At 42.1% G+C, this 25,320-nt stretch overlaps 1 pseudogene; it reads right to left on the bottom strand.

Moving 5' to 3' along the window:
• Positions 1-15,242: 15,242 nt before the first annotated feature.
• Positions 15,243-15,361, bottom strand: LOC126185539 (5S ribosomal RNA; annotated as a pseudogene).
• Between the last annotated feature and the right edge of the window lie 9,959 nt (positions 15,362-25,320).

Genomic DNA, 25,320 nt, shown 5'->3' with positions numbered 1-25,320 from the left:
GCACAGCTGGTCAATGCCCCAGTGATACCGAGTATAAACACTCAACCATGACCCCACCGCCAAGGCTGGAACGTAATAAATAATGTTAACGCAAAGTCATATGGAGTGTAGTCGTTCCCGTGGCACATTTGAATTAGGTTAGGCGATCATCTGCCATTAATCAAGAGATTAATTTTGAGTGGTCTGCGTAGAACGCATATGTGGCACAAGAGAAGTATCTGATTTCTGGAGAATTAAGTCAACTCTGCATACTACTTTTAGTCAATTGTTTCCTGAAATTGTAGTATTCTCTTCAGTTTCAATAAAATTATCCTGCACATCTAGAAGCATGAAAACTTCTCAGGATAAACGAGCTTTCAGATACGGAACTACTTTCGCAATTATATTAAACAGAAAACCCTAGCACGGTAAGAAACAATTTACGCCGAAGAACAAATTCATCAGACTTGTCTACGATCACTTATTATAAATAAACACGACTAAGGATGTGAATCGTCTTCAAATGAGTCCTGAGAATGTGCACATTTCAAATTCTAGTCCAGGGTATTCCTGTGCTAATCATGGTGAATAATAATTTGCTATAATCTTATCTCACGATAACAGGAGGGAAGTAAATAGCAGTTCTTCACGAAGTGTAATGAAATTCATGATACATACAACAAGTTCTGTCTCTAAATTTACTGATGTTCCCCCCGTAGCTCGACGAATAAGTAAAATATTTTTTTACAGTCAATACTCAATACTATATCTTAAATCTTAGATATTGAGAAAAACAGTTTCTTAGCTTTTCAGATTTCGTTTCCCTAAATACTTATAGCCACTTAAAATTCCTGAGAAATAACATTCTTTTTGCTATTCATGTACTTTCGGCCTCGACACGTTACGTTTTAAGGACTCCATTAAATCAATGTGCTCAACATTTGTTTTTTCTCTTTTTTCCCACTTATTTCGACAAACAACTAGTTCTCAGCCTTGGCTAAAAAAAAAATTCGAAGCTTTTCCATCGTACTCCCTAGTAGGCACGAACTCGAATGTAAATTATATCATATCCGTTCTGATACACATTTTTTATTTTTGTCTTAGCAGAAAGTGGTCTAGGTATTCGTAGTTGTAGCCATCCTGCCTCATGTTACCTGCTATATTCGCCACCATTTCTACAGAAATATTGAGGCGGCAACTGAACTTCACTTTATACCTGGAATATCGATATAGCAACCAAATTCCACGTAATAATTACTGCTTTTGTCCTTTCTGTAATTTGATTTTCTTTCATTTTTTGTTAACAGAACATACAAATAAGTGACCTGAGATATTTACAGAAAAGGAGCAGATCCGAGTAAAGTGGAGCGTAACGGAACACTAACTTTTGTCCTTTCTTTTTTAGAATTTTCTGTGATTTATTGTCATTATCAATTGTGAAATTTGATTAACACAAGTGGTACGTACGCATTGTCTGGAAGGACATGGCGCACGCCGATCGCTGTTTTTCATCACTAATTGTTTGGAAAGCTGGCGAAGTTCTGTACGTTTACAGAGGTCGGAAAATATCGTAAATGCGAGGTTGGTTTCAATTCGACGAACGTGTCATCTTTAAAGGTTACATTCGGTTTTATTGAAGCCTAGTTACTCATCACGAAAAAAGTCACCTGCGAGAGCAAACAATATCATACAGTATTAAATTTATTGAATTTTCTCCGAATCATTCAGATACTACTTATGAGCATAGAGACAGATGGTTTAATCATAGATTTCCCGTTGATTAATAAAGTTAGTAGTCTTATCGACGGCGTGTCTCTTATTCCGACAGAAAACGCGTGTTGCAATAGCAGCCTTAACATCCATAAATCATCCAGTAAGAGTTATCTGTGGTGGACATTTTACACAGCTGTGTTAGTCAGTAAACGATGAACATTAGAAGGAATGGTCTCTTCATAAAGGTACATTTCCTGTTGTTAACCACGCCTGTATAGAAACAAAAATACGATTAATAGCGTCGGAAGATAGGTCGAAGCTGCTGGCAGAGAAATCAGCAATCAATAAAATGTCTGTTTCGACGCTACTGCTTCTGAATCCCCTATAGTTTTTAGATTGTTAAACCGTTAAAAAAAGTTACGTGGAATTTATTGATCGTTGAATGCAATCCAACAGCAATATTTTTTCTGCTGTACTTACAAAGGAAGCTATCGCTTTTCGTGGTTTTCCTATCGAAGAAATCTATTTTATATTGTTGAACCTGGTTATAGTGGCGGATATAAAAATGACGCTACCATAGTCAATATTATAGCAGAAAAGCTACGTTTCTTTAAAGCACGAAATAAAGAATCACTGTGTTATTTGCAATTTCTAACGCAGGGATTGACCTAAGATAATATTGTAACTAAAGAGATTGTTATTTCATTGGCTTACTCATATTTCTTTTTTCTGGTTAGAAGAATGCTACTGCTGCGGCAGTATCCAATTATTTCGGGAAAGGAGTGAGGCGATTTTTCTCATTAGTGTCAAGTTTTCATCCTTCCTGTCGATGTTTTTGCTGTAGAAATTGTTTCACACGTGCTCCCCTAATTGCGAATGGCAAACCTTGATGTAAAAACTGTGTATTTTCATTGGAGTGAAAGATTTTTGAACAGTTTTTCAACCTTTCTCCTCGTTTGCATCAGCCATATCTACGTATTACAAAGCCGTAAAACTTTCATGAGTTCCGTTTTTAACAGATAACTACATAAGGAACGCCGTTTTCACTTTGTTACTTACGCTAGAAATGTTAACATGAAAATACGTGAGCAGATGACACTATGAACACAGTTAGAATTTGACGTGGTGCCAAATACTGAGCACTCTATTAATTACACCATAAGGAAATTACACAGAAGCCGACATCCATGTCCAGTTCGTACTTCTGCTCGGTCTCATTAAGATCTCGACGCTAAATCTTTGGGTTAATTTTTTTTCATCCCTGATTTTAACGTGAACCTAGATTATCTCTACAGAGGATGAGAAACACACCGAGGTAGCTGAGCAGCAGAACGTTGGAACCGTTCTCAGAAGGATCAAATTTGGATTCGATCACGTGCAGTTATCCCGTCCTCCACGACTTTCGGAGGTTCCACTATAATTTTCATAAGCACCTGAGTTTGATCTGTACGTTTCAGCCGAGCAAGGAGAGTGGGAGTTAATTCCCACAAACGATTTCTACCGCCAACACTTTGCACGTCGTAGGTATTGCACCTAAATTTGTGTGCTGAATTCCCCACCTCTGGAATGACCCGTTTCTGCTAAGTCAATCGATGCAGCACTTTCGGCCACTTTTTAAGATACAGCATAAATGAGTATAACGACAAAATTAATCAAAAAGAATGATTTTGGTTACAGGCTACCAGTCATTCTGACACAGAATAAGTTGTTACCTCTGCACATTATCGACAACCTTTTGAAGCAGTATCTCTCATGCAGTGAACGGATCAAATTAAGTTCCACTTCTTACCTCGTAATCTTACGTGAAACATCTACAGCCCTGCTCATATTTTAGTATCTCTCCAAGGTCATGCCATCTGCAATGGTGTAATATGGTCTTTCGCAGTCAGATGCTCTTACTAAATACTTTTTAATTCCCACTTTCTTCGTCACAGACTAAACAAATGCTTTTTTCCACGTTCTTATTTACAGATAGCCTAAATCTCTTAGTACCATTATTAATACCTATTAGTCTTCTAATCTGTTTAGTAGATTAAGGTATTAAAACTCCGAATGTTCGTCGGTTCTAGGGTTTCATTTGCCTCGTAGCTTGTCTTTCTCCTCTGGGAATACTTGTGTATGTAAAAAGCACAAAATCCTGCCGTGGTCCGAACATCATGACTGCCAAGATAAGCTAGTTTTCAGGAGAAAAATGGTCAGTCTTGTGACTGCTTTCCTCTTCATGTTATTAGTGATCGTGTGTGGCTCCGTCATACAAATTATTATCATGTCGACGGATACTGAGACGTAATACAGCCATCCAGTGACTGTTTTCGGTGGCGTTATCCTTGGAGACATGGTATTCGTCTAATACCTAAGACGTTAAGAAGAAAACAAATTCTACATTGCTATTCCATATCACCACATATTACACCAGGGTCACTTTCAATCTTTCATCCGTTTCGATAATTCTATGGTAAATTTCAAAGTACAGCTTATTTAAGGCTTTGAGGCGACCCAACAGCTGCCTTTACCAAGTGTGTCATTGTTATGCACCATAATTCCTTCCCATCGTGGAGGATATCTTTGACGAAGATCGATACTTCGCTTTTACGAAACTGCTGAAACACGTTAAATTCTCACATTTAAAAAACTCTGTTATCGAACAGGAAAGTGTCCTGATAGCATATTCCTAAAAAGAACTCGTAAGTCATTCAACAGTGGAAAAACGCTCAGACGCTAGACAAAAATCTTGAGGCAGCAATTTTATTAAATATCAAACACTAATTTCAGTGCGTTGTTTCGAGTTGATTGCTTTTAGAGCTGGCTTCTAATATGAAATACATAGCGACTACGTGTGTGAAAGCACTGGAGATAGTTGCCAGTCGCCAGTTGTTGAGATATCCTCGCAACTGTTTGTTTCATCTCTGTCTTAGGGTCACGGAGAGTTGCGTCATCTGATCTTCGCTGCTTGTAGGAAAGGTAACATCGGGATAATTTATTAAGAATTTGTAACATATATTATGTCAAAATGCGCTAATAGTTCAAGTTTAATCACCGGTGTCATTCGTTTTCTCAGTGTCTTATGGAATGTACATATTCCTCTCCCGCCACGCTGTTCTAATGTTTGACCCCCGTGAATAAGCCAAACAAATCAAACAAAGAAATTTGTATTCTGAGTAAACTCCAAAAAAACTTTATGACCTGAAAAATAAAAAATCGTACAAGTTTTGTTTTATTTTAAAAATCTTGGACTCATTTCGAATCATTATACCTCTGTCACCAGGTGTATTCCATTAAAATTAATATACCATAAAGCTTGATTTTTGAAATTACTGTCAGAGGACAGAGTGATCAGAAATAGTCTGAGAAGCCTGTAAGGGATTTGCAGGGTAGGCTGTGCTCAGAAATAATTCTTAAGAAAAAAATTCGACGCGTTACTCCCAGATTCAAGCGGCCCGGCAGATAAAATTAGTCTCTGTAAGTCCATCTTTCTACAGATGGTTGCGGGATCTCTGCTGCTCAATATAAAATGTCGAATCAAAACATCTTCATCCGTTTAAATTTCCAGTTGTTATTCTATCTGAGCAACAAGTCTCAGGGCTACATTACGCCGTGAATCGGCAAGTGATGATCGAAGGCACTGCTGCTTCAAAAATCTACGGTTACCATTCATTGAATGCTGGCCCCTATTTTGACTGGACCGAAGTTGCGATTCTTCCTACATGTCGGTCAGGGGGCCTGAAGATGGCGTAATGTAGCTCCGAAACTGGTTGCTCAAATAAAATAACAACTGGAAATTTAGACGGATGTAGGTGTTTTGATTCGACATTTTAGATAAAATTAGTGTCAAAGGTTCTGCTAGCGAAGACGATAGCCCACGAGACTGCTCAGCCTTTGGCTCGCGTTCGACCCTTGCGAGCGCCCCACGTCCAGTTATTGTATCACTCTGTTGTTCGGTTTCCGAAGAATAAATTTTGGCGTCACCGTCTACGGCGGGCAGCTTGGCGATCGCAGCGGCCTCGTTGGCTAACTTCAGTGCAAATTATCGACTAATTTTCTGAACAATTATTTCTCAGCACAACCTACCCTGTAGCACAATTACAAGTTTTTCAGACTGTTTCTGATCATTGACTCTCTAAATCATTTCGTCCGTAAAAGGTTAACTGAAATAGCGGACTGATTTAGGGCAGTCCAGGTGGTAGAAAGTGTGTGACGGACTGTCGCAGTGTTTTTAATAACAAAGGGTTCATTTTAGCCTTCATCTAATATCAGAGCTTTCCTGCAGCGTGGTGGTTGCCACTCCATATCTTGTTCAGTGCTGGAGGAACAAAATAGTTGCCTGCTTAGTCTCCAGCTCTCCACAGTGCGGTTACACGTATAACTAGGGGTGCAAGCTGACGATACTTAAACGTTTCGCTGCCAGAGCAAAGAAGCCATCTCACACCACAGAAATGTCGTCTCTATAAAAGGATTGAGGGAGAGGAGTTTTTATGCTCTTCAGTCGTAACCCATCACGAAAATTATCTATCACTTTTCTCCTCCCACTGGTAGTAACGTTCGTACAGACTATTCAGAAAGCTACCACGAATGTCCGAACATGAACTGTTAACTAGCTTTCATGAATGAGATATAGATTTTATTTATTGAGTACTAGCTACGACGTAAAGAGTCTGTTTGTAATTCTTTATTGTGAATTTTACGTTGCATCAGATTGAAAGTCTGTGGTTTGGACTCCAGGAATCCTCTAACTGATAGACAGCTTTAGGTTCGACGGTGGTAATGCAACTGACTAACACACACATTTCGGTATTTGCGAGACTTTCTACAAAGTTAATTTAAATAATGACTCGCGGTAAAACTTCCTAAATTTATTAGCACATTACAGCTCAGAAATAGACTCGCCAAAAGTCTCCACTTTTCCGTAAACATCCCACTTATCTATAACAAGTTTTATTCGTTTTCCGCGATTTATGGAATAATTTGGAGTCCTCGCAAACGGGATGTGTCTAAATTTAAATATTACACTGTCGTCCAAATTAAAATAATTGATAACGTCCATACCTTGGTTTCTTGTATACAACTGAACATCAGGCTGCATATAAATGACAACAGTGACTGGACGTTTTTAATGACCGCTATGCTCTGTTGGGTCGGCCTATATCGCTTGATTTAATCCACTATAAAAACAATAAAATTATTTAAATATTAGAGAATGTTTTAGGATTTGTTGAGGCTGCCGAAATTAGACATAATCCTCATAGTAATATACGAAATCGTCAAATTGTGTATTGTCGATGACGAAATTGTTAAAGCAAGAGCATTTATTCTTGTAATAGAATTAAACTAAGAAGAAATATGGCAAGTTCATCAAGAATTCATGACGGATTTACGAAAATCTCTGTGATCTTCGACGGGGAGAGAACCTGGACCGTAAATAAGGTGCCTTGCCACAGTCTTCCTTTCCTTTCTCGTTGCATCTCGTGTGGCCAAATCCGAACTAAGCTGCCGTCCTGGGGACCCGCAGTGTACATTTTCTAAATTGCACTCAACGTAAAGTTTACTTTGGTATTTTTACGCGTCCATTTCACTGTTAACAGAACATAAAAAACAAATTTATGGAATATTAGATGTGTTAATTATATCCTAGACGCGTTGATTATGATTTACGATGTGATTTCTTAGATGTTGCTGGCATGACTAATAGAATAAACAGTTCCAGATGTACAGCTGGCTTGACGATTCTATAAAACTGCCAACCCCGCTGAAAAATCAAGAAGTTGGTTTACGTTGATTTGTATTTCTGCTGTCTACACAAATTTTCGCAACTCTGCTCTATTACCGGTTTGAACTCGCTTCTCTTCACTGAATTCTGAAAAATTACTGAAAAATCACTATAATAATTTCATAATCAGAGTCAAAAGTTTATTTTAAAAACGTGCACTTTACCTCCTCCAATATTCCACTGGATACACATCTAACACTCTAAAGTTACTGCTCAGATACTGAAATATTAATGTTTATAATTTATTAAATGCTCTAGTCGTATATCTTCCTGATATCTGAAAGGAATTGGTGACTGTTTATCCCATAGCTCGAAATCTTTGTTTCGGCCTATTTGTCATTCATTGACCATTAATAGCGCAGTACTACTTCCATATTTCGTTTGGCTGTATAAATAAATGGTTGATTGAACCATTAAGAGAATTTAAAGATGGTACCAACGTGTCTATTCGGTTGCGTCACGCATTCTACGTTTCTAGGAAACACCAAACTTGTCAGTAAATACTCTCCCGCTTTGAGAAAATCTAAGGTGACTGTAGCCCAGTGCAGCTCTGACACACAACTCAATTATCCCTACCAAAATCTCCTTTAGAGTGTGTTTATTTAAGACCGCTTCGAGTATTGCATAATAATTTTAGAGCGTGACATACAGTAATCTTATCGAGAACGTTTAAAATCTGCCGTGCGTTTAGCGACATGTAAATACAACTTCTCCCTCGGAGTCATTTTCGTCGCCTATGGGATAGTCTATAGTGTTTTCTTATGGAACCATCAAAACGACATATCGATATTTTTATGGTTATTATCACAAACGTGTCTCAGAGGCAACAAAATCTTTATTTAATGTGTGATAAACATTGTTGTTTCGTATCTAATATTAACTTTCTCTTTATGGAATGATCCAACAGACTAGGATAATCAGTGTGGTTCACCTTAGAGACCAATTCTACACTAAAACGACAACAGGGAGAGTGCTATCAACTTGTCTCTTAGTAAAAGAATCCATCTGCATATCTCACGATTCCACGTTTTGCTATCGGTATAAACATCCACGGTTTGTTTGGTTTGTGGTTCAGTGCATCAATACACTTCATCTATAATTAAATCGTAACTATTAACTGTACGAATGGCCCTTCTGAACAGAAGGTAAACGTTCATCAGTGCAGTGACCCCAGATTAACGTGCTAGAAGATATTTCATTTATATACAGAAACATTTTATCTCAGTCGGCCTCCATGTAACTGTTATAAAATAAATAAGAAACCATCTATGTGTCTTCATAAGTTGAAGTTCTTTAATGACCAGAATATTTATCGAATATATGTCACATCAAATAAAACAAAGAACACTTGTCTACCGGAAAGTCATTCTTGTATATAGATGTCAACAATCTTGGGGTAATTGTGTGTGGAGTGGTAAAGAGAACTGATAGGGTTGATCTTTCTTTCCTCAGCATCGCAGCAGTTGTGGGTCGGTGGTCGAATAACAAGATATACATCTGACATTTGGCCTGCCTCAACGTTATGAAAATTCGATTGCAGACGAAACCTGACACAAAGTATCGCATTTTAAGCCAAATGTATATTTTCCATTCTTGTTGAACTAATTATCTATGGCATGTTTCATCTAAAGATTTAGAATATTGCACTTATTAAATGTTTTAAGGTAAAGATGAACCAAAAATATTATCCCACAGCTTATATGTTGGGTGTTAAATGTGTTTATGGAATTCGACTATTTTGAAAATAATTGTTGAAACCGTGTTTGCTGTAAACATTATTTATGAGCAGTTATAACTTGCTCTTATATGAAAACTCTACATGTGTAATGCTGCCTAAACGGAATTAGTATCGTAGTGTAACATATGTGATTAATCATGTAATCAGTTGTTGTAATGACAATTTTACAGCCGAAAATGTTATCTATATTTTCTCTTCTCTGTTGGCACGCAATAGTACTTCCTCTGTTAAGAGCGAATGTGCTTCTTGAGAATGGTGTCTTGACAGTTGTTCGCAACTGCTTCCCAGAGCGAGAAACTTAAGATCACCCGATCGGTTGGTCGGGTATTTACAAAATATAAAAATTACCACTTAAAAAAATCTCTATGGAATGCTGATTCATGTATTTGTATCTCTGTAGAGCCGTAATTATTCTTAAAGAGTTCTTTGTGTACCATATACGTTCACTGTATATTTTGTTATTGTAATTCATGTTTTATACGAAAATAAATGCCGTTTATGTTGTGAAAACTGTTTTAATATGCATTATGTCCATAACTGCCTCTACTGGTATAAGTGAATTGAAACTAACTTTTAACGTTTACAGTGATTCTCCAAGTGCAAATTTCTTGTTGATAACAGCGATTTGAAAACCCAATGAATATGACGATCACCCAAGCAGGACTAACAACAAGAAAGTCCGCAGCATTATTTAAATACATAGTACAGAGAGATCACTGCTTTCATAAACGTGAGCGGCCACGGATCTAATAATACACTTGGTTCTCTTTCTCCTGAAGACAGCTGCTGATGGAGGATCAGTTGCTCCTCCAATTACGTCCCAGAAAACTGTATCAGCTCGAAGGAATCCTCAAGTTTTAATTACATTTGTCCGCATGTGACACATAGTGATGTCAAGAAGAGATTAAAAGCATAGAACGATCAATCTTACCTTCCGAAAACAAATATTAGATAAAGTCACCAACTGTTACGGTGAGAGCCTTTATAATTCGCCACATCAGCTCAAATCTCTTTGATAGTGACCGTGATAAAAACGTTTCAGAAATATTATATCCGAATCTAGCTAGAGTTCTGCTGTATTGACGGCTCAACTACCGCAGAAATCTCACTCATGGTGAGTGAGGGAACTGACAGATGAACGGCCAATCCAAGTGCGAATTGGGAACTGACAGATGAATGGCCAATCCAAGAGCGAATTGGTATCTTGTAAAAAAGCAGTCTTACAAACTTCCCTTGCAAGGCGTGGACGAGTATTTATCCACAGATATCATTAAATGGGGGCCGGCATCGGTGACCGAGCGGTTCTAGGCGCTCAGTTCGGAACCGCGCGACTGCTACGGTCGCAGGTTCGAATCCTGCCTCGGGCATGGATGTGTGTGATGTCCTTAGGTTAGTTAGGTTTAAGTAGTTCTGAGATCTAGGGGACTGATGACCACAGATGTTAACTCCCATAGTGCTCAGAGCCATTTGAACCATTAAATGAGGGGTATCGTAGTAGGCGAACTTCCTTGATATAACGCTTGCTGCCAAGAACATCTATAGCTTGGAATGTGTAGAATCCTGGCACCTCGAACCATCATGTTTGGTGTTCGTAAAATATGACGCAAGACAATACATTCTAGAAACTGATCTTATTTTAATTTGGACTGTAGAGGTGAAGGTCTGTTCCTGGAATGCAATGACTTGTGACATATTTCACAACTATTCATGGATAGTCTGATTCTATACGGCTCCGGTCTTCCAACACGCATCACTGTAGTTTTACGCAGTAATAACTCCGCATTTCCACAGTACAACGATCATATATCCGCAATTTGATCGTATGACGGTTTCGCTGAAGTGAGGAACCAAGGGATTCAAAGTATCACGTGGTTGTCAGTTTTGTCTTGAGCAAACTGCACGCTTCAATCCTTTACCAAAATATTAAATAATTCTAATCCTACACGATGAAAGCTGCTTATAAAAATTTATGTGAAGTAGGCTGGGACATTTCTCAAGCATCTCGGGCTCCTATAAACAAGCTAAATTTGCAAAGCGTATTAGTGGTCAGAGGCTCATTCAGTTATATTGTTGGCCATTAAAATTGCATAACCAGGAAGGATACAAAATTTGGATTTCATTCCTACATTCACGAAGTGTTCGCTCCCGTTAGTTCGGTGTTTGCCTGCGGGGTGTGGCTCTCAGGAAGATACAGGGACTATGTATGCATATACGCTCAACAGCCACCGAGCGAGGTGGCGCAGTGGTTAGCACACTGGACTCGCATTCGGGAGGACGACGGTTCAATCCCGTCTCCGGCCATCCTGATTTAGGTTTTCCGTGATTTCCCTAAATCGTTTCAGGCAAATGCCGGGATGGTTCCTTTGAAAGGGCACGGCCGATTTCCTTCCCAATCCTTCTCTAACCCGAGCTTGCGCTCCGTCTCTAATGACCTCGTTGTCGACGGGACGTTAAACTCTAACCACCACCACCACCACCACCACCACTGAACAGCCAAAACATTATGACCACTGCCCACCGATACGTTGGATGTCGCCTGGTGGCGTTGCACGCACGCGATGCAGGGACAAAAGTAAGTAAGAGGAGCAGACACGGAAGGGGGATCACCCTTGCGAACATATGGCATGCAGATGGGGAAATCCATTGATATACACGACTTTAACAAAGGGCAGATTATTATTACGTTTAGCCTCAAAACGAATATCTCGAAAACGGTGAAGCTAGTCGAATATTCACGTGCTACTGTCGTGAGCATCTACGGGAAGAAGTAGGAGGACAGTGAAACTACCATTAGGTGCTACATGGTTGGACGTCGATGACTCTTCACAGAATGTGGAGTTCGGAGGCTTGTCTACTCTGTAAAGTAGGATAGATGGTGATCTGTGGCATCTCTGCCGAAAGAGCACTATGCTGGTGCACGGACAAGTGTTTCGGAACACACCGTTCATCGTACATTGTTGAACATGGAGCTCCAGACCAGACCACACTTCCATGTTCACATGTTGACCCAACGACATCGTCGATTACAACTGCATGGTCACGGGACCATTTGGATTCAACTGTCGACCAATGGAGACTTGTCGGCGCTTTGGGTGAATCGCATTTTTGCTACAATAGGTCGATGATCATCTCCACAAGAACTGTCATTGCGGTGAACGGCGGCTCGAAATGAGCAGCGCGCAGCGGACGCAGGCTGGTGGGAGCAGTATTATGCTATGGGAGACATTCTCCTGCGCTTGCATGAGACCTGTGGTAGTAATCGAAGACACGCTGGGCATCCATTCATGCTTGTGTCTTCCCCGACGACTATGTCATCTTTCAGCAGTATAATTGTTTCAACCTCGGAGCCAGAACCTTGCTATAGTGGTTTCAGGAACATTGCAGTGAAATGCTGATGTTCAAATGGTTCAAATGGCTCTAAGCGCTACGGGACTTAACATCTGAGGTCATCAGTCCCCTAGACTTAGAACTACTTAAACCTAACTAACCTAAAGACATCACACACATCCATGCCCGAGGCAGGATTCGAACCTGTGACCGCAGCAGCAGCGCAGTTCCGGACTGAAGCGCCTAGAACCGCTCGGTCACAGCGGCCGGCCATGCTGATGTCTCGGCAACCAAATTAGCCTCATGTAAATCCTATGTAACGCATCTGAGTCACTATCGGGAGCCATCACCGCCTTCGCAAATCAACGGCCCGTCATTTACGCGAATTAAATGACATATGCATATACATCTAATGCCACATATCTCCACAAACCTACCGACAAACTGTCGGATCCCTGATGCGCAGAATCGGTGATGTATTTTGTTCCAAAGACGGGCAAACAAGGTATTAAGCAGGAGATCATAATGTTTTGGCTCATCAGCGTAGCTGTTTTTTTTTAACGCTGCCATTATACGCATATAGGGTCTAGCTGTTAATGTGACGCTGCAAGTATCCTGGACAACATTTGGAATTCCACTTCAATCTATTTTATCAGTTGACAGTGATGTGACAGTACATCTTAGGAGGACATGGCTGCAAGGGGAGTAGCCACGTTATTTTATTAGTATTTTGATTGTAATTGTTTATGTTTTGTATTGGTCAGCTTTAGAAATCCTATTCTAACGGTGACAGTAGATTCTAGAGTTTTTCACACTGATTTTTGCAACCAACCGAATAACGGAATTTTACTTATTGTGTGTCACTATAGTATAGAGAATGATTTAGGGTACACAGAGTGCGAAATTTAGTACACCGAGTTGTCATGTCTGGCAGCAACAATGCCTAAAAACCCGGCTGAGAATAGAGTCGATTTGAGCATAGATGACAGAAATGGGTACGTGATTCCATGCTCCTGTATGACTGAGTTCATCAATCGTAGTGACTGGTGACTCGTGGAGTGCCACTCTCTAGGCAACTCATCATCAGCTCATCAGAAGTTCCCCAGTGGGTGATATACGAGGAGGAAGTGCTGGCCAGGGCAACAGTTGAATACCTTCTGTATCGATGTAGGTCAGCGCAGCACAAGCAACTTGCTGTCTAGCGTTGAAAGGTAATATCACAGGGCCCTCAAAGACTGGGCACAGCCACCGGCCTTAGCATGTGAGAAAAACATTCTAGAACAAAACCGACACACCAAGAAGAAATCATCCGAATGGGACGGGAATCAGTAGAAGTGATATAATGTACAGATAAACAAATCATTTAATTTCTGAAGAACTGGGTGATTTTTTCAAGAGAAAGAGCTTCACAAACTGAGCAAGTCAGTAACGCATTGGATCACCTCTGCAGTTATTCGGCTTGGCATTGCTGTTAAATGTCCTCCTGAGGGATATCGTGCCAATTCCTGCATAACTGGTGCTTTAGATCGTCAAAACCCCGAGATGGTTGGAAGGACCTGCCCATAGTGCTCCAGACGCAAACGTTCTCAGTTGGGGAGAGATCCGGTACCCTTGCTGGTCAAGGTAAGGTTTCGCAAGCACGATGACGAACAGTGGAAACTCTCGCCGTGTGCGGACGTGCATTGTCTCACTGAAATGTATGCCTAGGATGGCTGGCCATGAAAGGCTACAAAACGGGGCGTTGAATATCGTCGACCTACCGCTGTGCTGTAAGGGTGCCGCAGATGACAGCCAAAGGGGTCCTGCTATTAAAAGAAATGGCACGCCAGACCATCCCTCCTGGTTCTCTAGTCGTATGGCTAGCGACAGTCAGGTTGGTATCCCACTGCTGTCCGGGGAGTCTCCAGACACGTCTTCGCTGGTCATCGAAGATCAGTTCGAAGCGGGGCTCGACATTGCAGACAATTCTTCTACAGTCAATGAGATTCCAGGCTGAATTATTTATCAAAATATATACATCACTCACCACCTTCTCCACTCCTACAATCACAACCAAGAATTAAAATGAAAGAGCGAATTAAAATGTAGCTGCATCTGGGCTGTGATCAAAAGTATCCCAAATATTTATCGAAAAATACATCAGAGTATCCGAATTGAGTAAAACATGACAAACTAGGTCTGCATTACTACTTCCAAAAAATCTTTTATGGACTGCACCAATCGCATCTGTAAATTTCATTCAAAGCTATATTTCATTTGCTATGAAATACTGGAACGAGTATATAACAAACCGACAAACACCTTCCGTACAGGCATTGAAGGCCGAACGGTGCCGACTGGCCGCCGTGTCTCCCTCAGACCGGAGGTCCCACTGGATGCAAACACAGAGGGGCATGTTCAAATGGCTCTGAGCACTATGGGACTTAACATCTATGGTCATCAGTCCCCTAGAACTTAGAACTACTTAAACCTAACTAACCTAAGGACATCACACAACACCCTGTCATCACGAGGCAGAGAAAATCCCTGACCCCGCCGGGAATCGAACCCGGGAACCCGGGCATGGGAAGCGAGAACGCTACAGCACGACCACGAGCTGCGGACGAGGGGCATGTGATCAGCACACTGTTCTCCTGGGCGTTGTCAATTTTCATGACTGGTGACTTCTCAATCAGGTAGCTCCTCAACTGGCTTCACAAGGGCTGAGTGCACCTCAGTTCCCAACAACAGCACTCGGCAGACCCGGACGGTGACCCATTCAAGTCCTAGCCAAGCCCAACAGCGCTTAACTTCGGTGATCTGACGGGAACTGGTGTTGCCACTGTGCCAAGGCCGTTGGTGCATACAATATATACTCCGTAAATAATTTTTTAAAAAAAGTCTTCTTATAGAATGCAATTCTGAATTAGCAATGGGCGTACATGGTTGTCAAACCTAAGTTTTACTTTAAATACTATTCCACAAAACCTAAAAATGCAATGTAAAATCGAATGGTAATGTAACAAATGGCTACACTGGCAAAAAAAATGGCAAAAGTTTTATCTCCGTGCCGCAAGTTGCTCACGGTCACCAACAAATGTCTGCACTAGCAAAAACGTTCAGAGTTCCATCCATGGGCCACACTTCTATTAAGACATAACAGAGAGTTAAACTAATTATTGTCCTCATCTATGATGCTTTACAAATGTCAACATATTCTAAAATGTCTATAAAAATACGTCTATGAAGTATTATAATATTAATTTCCACGTTCACCAAATTAGTGCTTAAAACATGATTGTCAACTCTAAAGAGGAAGTACTCTAATGTTATTTTCATGCCTAATTAGTTAAAAATAACAGCTGCCTTTTTATAAGTTAGACCTAGGAGTTAGATATCGTTAAACTAACCTAAGAAGACTTATAACTGCAGAAAAAAAACATGTTAGCTAAAATACTATGCTAAGCAAAATGTTCAAATGTGTGTGAATTCCTAAGGGACCAAACTGCTGAGGTCATCAAAAAAATGTGTGTGAAATCTTATGGGACTTAACTGCTAAGGTCATCAGTCCCTAAGCTTACACACACGCCCATGCCCGATGGAGGACTCGAACCTCCGCCGGGACCAGCCGCACAGTCCATGACTCCAGCGCCTAGACCGTTCAGCTAATCCCACGCGGCGCTGAGGTCATCGATCCCTAGACTTACACACTACTTAAATTAGCTTCTGCTAAGAATAACACACACACCCATGCCAGCGGGAGGACTCAACCTCCGGCCGGAGGGGCCGCGCAATCCGTGACATGGTGCCTAAAACCTCGTGGCCACTCCGCGCGGCTATGCTAAGCAGGCAAGCACATAAACAGACAGTCTCAATGTTATTAATTCGGCCTACTCTTGACGTAAGTCACAATACACACACAGATTAAATATTTTCACATTTAAATTGCTCTCAAGCACCATTATAGGAGGAATAAAGGTGTTGCATCACTAATAGAATCGATGACCATTATTGCTGTTATTACAAATAACTCAGGCCTACCAGAGTTTATATGGAAATTTGTGGTAAGAACTATGGGACCAAACTGCTGAGGTCATCGGTCCCTAGGCCTACGCACTACTTAATCTAACTTTAACTTACACTAAGGGCAACACACACACCCAAGCCCGAGTGAGGACTCGAACCTACATCTACATCTACATCCATACTCCGCAAGCCACCTGACGGTGTGTGGCGGAGGGTACCCTGAGTACCTCTATCGGTTCTCCCTTCTATTCCAGTCACGCATTGTTCGTGGAAAGAAGGATTGTCGGTATGCTTCTGTGTGGGCTCTAATCTCTCTGATTTTATCCTCATGGTCTCTTCGCGAGATATACGTAGGAGGGAGCAATATACTGCTTGTTGGTATGTTCTCGAAACTTTAACAAAAGCCCGTACCGAGCTACTGAGCGTCTCTCCTGCAGAGTCTTCCAGTGGAGTTTATCTATCATCTCCGTAACGCTTTCGCGATTACTAAATGATCCTGTAACGAAGCGCGCTGCTCTCCGTTGGATCTTCTCTATCTCTTCTATCAACCCTATCTGGTACAGATCCCACACTGCTGAGCAGTATTCAAGGAGTGGGCGAACAAGCGTACTGTAACCTACTTCCTTTGTTTTCGGATTGCATTTCCTCAGGATTCTTCCAATGAATCTCAGTCTGGCATCTACTTTACTGACGATCAACTTCCATTTTAAATCACTCGTAATGCGTACTCCCAGATAATTTATGGAATTAACTGCTTCCAGTTGCTGACCTGCTATTTTGTAGCCAAATGATAAGGGATCTATCTTTCTATGTACTCGCGGCACATTACACTTGCCTACATTGAGATTCAATTGCCATTCCCTGCACCATTCGTCAATTCGCTGCAGATCCTCCTGCATTTCAGCACAATTTTCCATTGTTACAACCTCTCGACACACCACAGTATCATCCGCAAAAAGCCTCAGAGAAACTTCCGATGTCATCCACAAGGTCATTTATGTATATTGTGAATAGCAACGGTCCTATGACACTTCCCTGCGGCACACCTGAAATCACTCTTACTTCGGGAGACTTCTCTCCATTGAGAATGACATGCTGCGTTCTGGTATCTAGGAACTCTTCAATCCAATCACACAATTGGTCTGATAGTCCATATGCTCTTACTTTGTTCATTAAAGGACTGTGGGGAACTGTATCGAACGCCTTGCGGAAGTCAAGAAACACGGCACCTGTGAACCACAATAACAAATTTTGGCGATTTTTTGCAGTCAGAACTATGGTGCCAAATCTCTCTGCAAGGTTTATAGACTGTATCTCCTATAATCAACTTTTAAATAACACTACCGCCTACTAAATATACGGGACATCCAAGACATAGCCAAGAGACAAATAAATGCCACATTAAGAAGGAAGGAAGGAGGAAGGTGTTCGATGTCAGGAGGTAAGAGGATGTTTTATTTCGATGTACCACTAAACTGCAGATCGACATACTCTGTTTATAAACGCTCATGAGGCGACCAAAGACAGTAACAGAGAGATGTGTCATGTCCAAAGACAAAATCAGAGTCTATATTTAGAAAAAAAAATACATTTATTTATCATTTATTGTATTATATCTAAGGCACCACACTTGCAAGCTCTATCGGCCTTAAAACTAAATATTTTCGGTTCTAAACTGTCTGTATAACTTATTAAAAAATACGCAGGTTCTCGGTTTCTGAAATGTAATATGCAAGATCTTCACGACATTTCGATAAAAATAAAACTGTATTTTTGTAAGATTTCTCGCACTCTGCAAGCAGAATGAGGGTTCAAATTACGTATTTCGTCCTAAATTGCACACAACATTCAATTCACCTAGAACACTACTGAAGATCTAATTCACAGCTTTACAGTGCTATTTCAGATTCGGGAGAGAGGAGAGGAGACACGATGGTTGCCATCTACTTGGATGACATAGGCATTCTAGCGCAAGGCTGGGAACCATACAACATAACAACAGACAGCACTCAAAACAGTTGAGCCTTGTTTGGATAAATGGTGTATAAAAGTAAACGTCGGTAAGTGCGAAGCTGTTCTGTCTACACGCAGACCGAGGCAACTGCATAAACACCATATAAAGTTGATCGTCGGTAAAGCAGATGCCAGACTGAGGTTCATTGGAAGAATCCTAAGGAAATGCAATCCGAAAACAAAGGAAGTAGGTTACAGTACGCTTGTTAGCCCACTGCTTGAATACTGCTCAGCAATGTGGGATCTGTACCAGATAGGGTTGATAGAAGAGATAGAGAAGATCCAACGGAGAGCAGCGCGCTTCATTACAGGATCATTTAGTAATCGCGAAAGCGTTACGGAGATGATAGATAAACTCCAGTGGAAGACTCTGCAGGAGAGACGCTCAGTAGCTCGGTACGGGCTTTTGTTAAAGTTTCGAGAACATACCTTCACCGAGGAGTCAAGCAGTATATTGCTCGCTCCCTTCTACGTATATCTCGCGAAGAGACCATGAGGATAAAATCAGAGAGATTAGAGCCCACACAGAAGCATACCGACAATCCTTCTTTCCACGAACAATACGAGACTGGAATAGAAGGAAGAACCGATAGAGGTACTCAGGGTACCCTCCGCCACACACCGTCAGGTGGCTTGCGGAGTATGGATGTAGATGTAGATGTAGATGTAGTTCTAATTCAGGTTTCAGTTGCTGAAGAAGACGGTAAACCTCTGGTACAATATAGGCGAGGAGAAATGCCTTACGAAGGGTGTCGCCTGTGATACCATACACCAGAAACAGCCTCTCAAGGCGCGCCACGAAGTTCACCCAATGTTCGTCTTTTTTGTCAAAAGACGGGAAGGGTGGATATGCGTCGCGAAAGCCTTTAACCGTAAGGTCCGGCCAAGAAGGGCACTGGGAGCCATTGGCGGAAGCTGTTGGAAAGCTCGCTACCGTGGCGATTAATCCTTGCGTGACATGCTGCATGGACTGCAGATACAGCAACATTGTTTGCGCCAGGTCAGGGGATTCAAAAACTGGCTGTTTGACCACGGAGAAACAAGAAAAAGAAATCGAATATCAGGTGAACTGGGAGAATAAGGAACAGAAAAAAAACACACACGTGGCCCCTTGGGTTCAAACATAGCGTCGTCACTGCTATATCACTCATGAGGAGATGCTTGATAATCAGTAATAAGATACAGGCAAACAAAAACAAGGATTTATTTGGACCACCATAGAGAGATTTAATAACAAAGGAGAAACTCTTCTCAATAAAAAGGAATACAACTTCTCAGACACTAACGCGCATACGATTGGAACACACAGTGAATAAACATAGTGGGACGTGAAGACTATGCCACCGATAATCTCTAACGACAGAGGTTGAGTGTTAGGCGTAGTTGGCCGACGGGTACGTCTCAGGATATCGCTGGAAAGTTGTAGGACCCACTGTGGTGGCTTTCGAGCAGCCTCTGACTGATGGACACTAAGAGAGGGCATATGATTTCGCCAAGAACTTCTGCTGAGTGAACTACCAACGTGTTGGCTTGCACCGCACCATACAACCGGGGCGCAGAGGAATTCGCACCGATCCAGTTCCGCACACGCGATACGGCGGAGGAAATAGGTCCCTGTCATGCAGGACCTCTGGTGGCCCTTGTCCTGCCATCTGTCGTCCTTGTTGTGACCGACACAATCCAGGGAGGCAACGCCTTGTGTAGATGCAAAGCTGTGACGCTTGATTGCCTGAAGGGTTGCCAATCCCCTTAGGCGAATTCGGGTACATGCCACACTGCATCTTCCCATGTGCAACGTCTGACTCGTCTGATTGTTTCTGCTTGATCGTGAGTGGTGGACAGGTGTTGGGTTAATTGCCTCTGTGCGGAGAACGTAAGTTGGAACCGGCTGCACAGCTGTCCCCTTTTGCCTTAGCGACAAGTACAAGGCGCTGCCCAGTGTTAATCACAGACTTGAACCAGCATGAGATGTATTTCCTGTTGGGGCCATAACCGCTTTTCCTGTCCAGTCTGGACAGTTGCAGAGGGTGGGTATGCTAGTCATCAGGAGCTCCAACGCTAGGCGAGTAATGAAGCCCTCAGAAAAGTAGCAAACATGTTAAAGCCAGTGTACACTCAGTATGTTTGCCGAGATATCTTGTCTAAGATGTGGAGGAGACTACGCCACCACCTATTGGATGCACAGGGTGCAACTCTTGGTTAAGTCAGCATGAGTGACGTTTGCTGCTTGGATTCTGAGTCTATCCTCAGATTCTTTAGGTGGTAGCATCGTATGTAGATCGCGAGCTCAGCTGATTATTTGTGGCATCGTAGCCGGAATTGATCGTGGTTGTCTTGTTTTGAACCGAACGTGCCACAGCAATGCCTCTGCGACGTGCATGGCGTCGTCGCTGGCGGCGCAGCGTTCCTGTGTATCGTGCTTTGAAGGCTATTGATGTTGATTTGGCTGGACAGTTTAATAAGCAACAACTGATTGGAGGTCCTAATGTATTTCGAGGACTCCGCCTGAACTTCACATGTGATGTACAAGCTCTGTTTGGAGGTAGTACATGGTTGACAATAGCTGTAGTGTGGGGTAATCATTGTGATTATGGTGGCCTTGAAGAGGCTCAGACGATTCTGCAATGATATTTTCTGGTAGTTTCTAGGCGTCCACTATAAGATGGAGAATTATCGGTCTCCCCCCTCCCCCTCTCAATAGATCGGACATGCATGCACAAAGGAAGCGACTACTGTGGTAAAAGAGTGCATGTAGTGTGCACACTGGAGTTTCTTTAGGTCAGTGATTAACAGCTTACAGAAATCGAAAATACGTCATTCACATTACTCTCAGAAAACGTTCATCCTCACAGACCCAGAACACCAGAGGGTAACGTGACATTAGTAAACTGCAGGAGGATCCATGGTAAGGTCCCATCGTTCGTATTGCATATTAAAGACAATAATGTCCACATAGTATTCACAACAGAACTCTGGCTGAAAATATTAATACAATACAATAACAACGAAATTGTAAATCAGTTGGAGTGTATATCGCAAAGATAGAATAGACGCCAAAGGTGGCAGCGTATTTATTGGCATACTGCATGATAGTATCTAGTGAGGTTATAAGAGAATCCAAAAGTGAAATAATCTTGGTGAAGCTAAGCATCAAAAGTGTGTCAATGGTGGTATTAAGATACTATTATAGACCACTCACATCAGGACATGTAGTGGCAGAGTACTTCACAGAGAACTTGCAGCGTATGATGAGTAAGTTTCCTGATCACGCTATTGTAATAGGTGCAATCTATAGAATGGGAGAGCCATTCCATAAAAATGGTGCCAGGAACAGTGATTCGTTAGAGATTATTCTGAATTTCTAATATAAAAATTACTTCAAGCAGATAGTTAGAGAACCAACTCATGAGGGGAGTACTAAGATAATGGGGGTACAAGGACAATTTGTTTGCGAAGGACGCATACATCAGGGGCAAGCATACATCCAGAGGGAATGATGACATAGTGCCTTAAGCTATTGCACTGATTCATGTGAGCCCTTAACCTATTGTTCTTCTATGTAGCTTTATAACAAATTAATATCAGATTAATTATGAAACTTAATTAAATTGACCAATTAATAAATTCAATGACATCATGCGTTTTCCCGTAGCAGCACGTAGCCACCGACGTTAATGCGCTTTTCTTTGTCACCCTCCCCTCTGGAAAATCTTTGACCCCCTCCCTCCCCCTCCTCCTCCCTCCCCCTTCCCCTCCCTCCCCCTCCCCCTCCCGCCCTGCCCATACGAGCGTACTTTCTGAATTTCGCACGAATTTGAAGGGGTTTCTGGCACACTTTCTTTGTCATCCCCTTAACCTATTGGTCTGTTCCATGCCAGCACTTTTGATATAAAATTAATTCACCGATTAATTAAATTTATAGAAAAAACTGGAAAATAGTTAAATTGCAATACCTCCCCTCCTCTTAACTTAATATGCCAATTGCTATATTCTGTGACTGAACACGAGCTGCATCAGGTGACGTGGTGGACATGCGGTTCTAGGCGCTGTAGTCCGGAACCGCGCGACTGCTACGGTCGCAGGTTCGAATCCTGCCTCGGGCATGGATGTGTGTGATGTCCTTAGGTTAGTTAGGTTTAAGTAGTTCTAAGTTCTAGGGGACTGATGACCTCAGATGTTAAGTCCCATAGTGCTCAGAGCCATTTGAACCATTTTGCATCAGGTGAGGCCTGAGTTATTCGAATAACACCCTTCCACTCAATCAAATTGACTAATTAATTAAATCGATATACTTTTGTGTGGGACTGTTTCCTTGATGGTAACTGGCCCCCTTCTGGAAATCAGTGATTGATTGGCGGGCAATCTATTACAGTGTATGGAATATTGTTTATTTGAACAATTTGTCAGGAAATTGATAGCAGTGTGTGGAATATTTAGGCAAACTCTTTTATCCAGATCGCCTAAAGAATACCATCATGATGCACTCACCACATGTAATTACACTGTCACAGATCACGCTAAAAGTGACCGGCTAAAAAACTTCCGATCACGTCGTTGACTGTCGGGCCGGTTTCACTGTACCGTGATCGCCACCAGTCAGGGACCGCCACAGCTGATGGAGAGCGTTAATCCTCCGCAAACAATGCTTCAGGTAGAGGCACCTCTTTGAAATTTGACACCAGGCCCACTTCCTGCCTCTCTCTCCTTTCCGTCTCATTCTCACCCTCTCTGTGTCTCAAGCGGTTAGTTCCTGTTTGTGTGAACCAACGTATGCAAACACACAGGCCAATATATCCTCCCCACCCCTCCTCCCTTCCAACGCCGTCCACCAGTCTCCCCACCGCTCATGCAGACTTGGTGGTGGTAGTCGGTATATCCCTCTGTTCTCACACATCCATTGCTATAGAAACCATTAATACTGCAGAGGGAACGAAGACATTCCAGAAGAAGTAGGTAGCATCTATCTTGTGCCACACTAACCCCTCCTTTGTCCTCAACAAAGCGGTAGATACCTGGGAAATCTCCGGCAATTCCGAAAATGCAAGGCTGTGGCTGTCTTGTAAATTTTCCCTCACTCTATCAGGTTTATTGACTAATTAATTAAATCGATACCCTTTGGGTGTAGGCAGTTTTCCCTTGCATTCTGTTGGTGGACATTAGGACTGGTATATGTAGAAATTCTGGAATTCAAACCCGCAACCGCCGGTTTTCAAACCCTACTCTTCCCCCTTCCAAATGTTTTCCCTACCGCCTATTAGTGGATACTGACACAGTTAGGTCGTTTCTCAGGAAGCCCATTTTTGAACATTGGAGATAGCTGAGAATTTAAAATTTCAGCTCAATTGCGCCATATCTTTAAACAGTCTGGTAAGGGCTTGGGTAGATGCATGCTTATAATACCACTATCGGGTACAATAAATTGCTGAGTCGGGAATTTCACGTTGTTTTTAAAACACTATAGAATTCCTAAGTTGGTCCACCCCGCTCCATTTGAAAGGAGGAGGAGGAGTGAGGGCCTACTGTGTGATAGAACAGAGACAACAACAAATACCACTGCAAGACAGAGACCACTGCGATGTATAGAGAAGCACTAGACATGACACACATAAACCACGATTCATTCCGTGGCAGTAGTTGTCATGGCTAGGTGTTGGATATCGCGGAAAATTCCATAGGCCACCTCCGTGTGATCGTCACACCAGCAGCTGCACACTCATCTACCAGTATTAGCACACCTGCTGTACCAGATGCTCAGGGGCCAAATAGCGTATCACCGTGGCCGCCCAGCCATCAGATGATCAATATACATGAGGGGGTATAATTGTCCAGCGCAAACGCTCACCATATTGATTCTTCTCATGCAGCACACACATCCGCTTCTGTCACCACTCTTCCAGCGTACTGGCTATTTCAATATTCATCTATGCAGAGGGCATCGTTAGGGTTGCCGATGGAACTTGCCTCCGCAGCCTCGGGAAAGAGACGGCTAGCTCTCCAGCCGGAACTTTTCTTTGTACCCATCACTCCCGACAGCCTTGAGCTGGATATGTCCATTCGTTCCAGACACTGACTACCCCTGCCATGCACCTGGATTGCAGGCAGTCATCCAAGGAAACCAGCCACATATTTATCAGTGTAATTACAGTTAAATATTACGAGTGCAGCCGCAATATGGTGAGCCGGCCGAAGTGGCCGTGCGGTTAAAGGCGCTGCAGTCTGGAACTGCAAGACCGCTACGGTCGCAGGTTCGAATCCTGTCTCGGGAATGGATGTTTGTGATGTCCTTAGGTTAGTTATGTTTAACTAGTTCTAAGTTCTAGGGGACTAATGACCTCAGCAGTTGAGTCCCATAGTGCTCAGAGCCATTTGAACCATTTTGAACCCAATATGGTGACATTTGACAAACAGCGAAGTATCGGAAATAGCTCCTCCTGACGACTGTTGCTCTAGAAATATCAGTTGCCCATCTAAATCTATTTCCTTCTTATAACTGGACATAATTTTCCCCCACCCGGCGACACGTCACTGATATCAGACTGATAGGCTAATCAATTAAACTGATCATGAGAGTCGCTTTGCATGGTGAGTAATTTTTTCCAGCTTTGGATTACACTCGGCAGGCAGCTCAAATGGTAACCCTTGGGAGGAAGACGATGTTCTTTTCGAGGAACACTATAGAGAACCGATATTTAAAGCCGACTGCAGAAGGAATCTACCGCCACGAAGATTGTCTTCAGTCCTGAGACTGGTTTGATGCAGCTCTCCATACTACTCTATCCTG

Source organism: Schistocerca cancellata, chromosome 4 (genome assembly GCF_023864275.1).
Source record: "Schistocerca cancellata isolate TAMUIC-IGC-003103 chromosome 4, iqSchCanc2.1, whole genome shotgun sequence".
NCBI lineage: Eukaryota > Metazoa > Arthropoda > Insecta > Orthoptera > Acrididae > Schistocerca > Schistocerca cancellata.
The sequence above is the reverse complement of the archived record's forward strand: the minus strand, read 5'-3'. Positions and strand labels throughout refer to the sequence as shown.